Source organism: Crinia signifera, chromosome 4, assembly GCF_055691185.1.
Source record: "Crinia signifera chromosome 4, ASM5569118v1, whole genome shotgun sequence".
In the NCBI taxonomy this organism is placed as follows: domain Eukaryota; kingdom Metazoa; phylum Chordata; class Amphibia; order Anura; family Myobatrachidae; genus Crinia; species Crinia signifera.
Window position 1 is genome coordinate 90,055,342 of NC_139220.1, and position 1,855 is coordinate 90,057,196.

A 1,855-nucleotide genomic window follows, 5' to 3' on the forward strand; every position below is an offset into this window, starting at 1 on the left:
CCGTCACAGGACGGCGAGAATTCCCCAAAACAGTGAGACCCGCGGCTGCTGCAGAAAACTCACAGTTTTTAGCCGCGGGTCTCGCTGCTTCTGGAGCCGCATCCGCCAATTCCCCCTCGCTCAAAAAAACGGAGCGAGGGGGAATTGGCGTATGAGGGGGCTGTGTTGAATGCTGTCAGGGTGAGTGGTGACAGCGAGCAGGAAGCCCTGCTCGCTGTCACCACTCGCAAACAGCATTGAATACCTGCCAATATCTTGTTTAGCGGCAGCTCCTACCTCAGTGTTGCCAGTCCCCCCTGCTGCTGCAACCGTTGTTCCCTGCCAGGGACAAAAGACCAACGCATGCGCAGTATTATCCTCAGTACTGTGCATGGGCATTCCCTAGATTCTATGGGCTGCAGCCAAAGCAGCCCATAGAGGCATCCCGGAGGGAGGGATCACCTCACAATGGGACTGCCTTGGGTGACTGGCAGGTCAGACTTCCAATAGGAAGTCACTCAAAAAGAAAGATTTCTGATAACCACAGCGCAAATAAAGTCCCAGCCCAGGGTAACACCAAGAGAAGCTTCCACCACAAGTAGCTTAGGGTACATACAAATTACAAATGATGGTATACCCACTGGCGAGACTAGATTTTGAACTTACACAATATGGTATCTTTAGTGAAATGAGGGTCAGAGTCTGAGGTCTGAAAAACTCAAAAAACAAAAGAAAAAATCATAGTGCAGTTTTGTAAAACACTTCCAATGTTTTTAATTTTCACAGGCCACTCACATGATATAGGTCATGAATGTGCATATAACAGGTCTTTGATAGCAGACTGAAGAGCTTTTTCAGACCTAAAAGGGCTTGATGAAAAAATAAAATAGTGCAATCCTGTAGCTTAAAAGTTGAAACAATTTATTGGTAACACTCACAATTTTTAAAAGAATAAAAGCATATCACCCATTCCGGCTCTGTGAGAACACGGATCATCAGTGGTTTCCTCAGGTAGAAGTATCCAGAGGTGGTCCCCGGTGTCCGGTCCGTTTGGTGGTGATAACTGTGCTTGAGCGCGCTTTCGGGCCAAATGTGCCCTTCCTCAGAAGCATAATGATCACCATCTAACGGGGCGGCTCTTAAATCCCCCGTTTAATCAATACAACAATAAACAGCTGAAACTCCGGCTGATTTTGGCCGGATGTGACGTCATGTCCTGCGCTATTTCGCTTCCGGCTATGTACAGAGTCTCTGCAAGAAACGTTTCAAGCCGCATGTACAGCCAGGCTCTTAGTCGGAAGTGACGCAGGAGATTGTTGTTATGCGTTCCAAGCGGGCTTCCTGTTTGCGTTCCACAGGAAGTCTCCGCTGTTCCTCTGTTTAGATAAGTTCCATCCACTCGTTTTCAATAAACAGAATGTCCTCATCCAGTCCATTATTCCAATGGGTAATATAAATGGAGATACAGAATAAAAAAAACAGGATATAAGAACACTGCACTATTCAAATATACAACATTTAAAACACATAGTATTATTCATAAAAGCCCCAGGTGACTTCACAGAAACCATTTGATTTCAAAGTCACCATTCAGACCCGCTGGAACCAATGTTTTCAGTTTGTAAATCCACTGCATCTCGGTCTTTGCAAGCCGGACCTCAATGTCATTACAACGCCAGGATGAATTAATCTGTTGAATTCCCCAAAAGGTTTTAATTTGGCACGGGTCTGAATGGTGAACTTTTTTGAAATGTGCAGATAAAGTATGATTTTCTATACCCTTTTTGATATTATAGACGTGCTCTGCCAGTCTAGTTTTTAGGCACCTAGTGGTTTTGCCCACGTATATTAAGCCACATTTGCACTCTATACCATA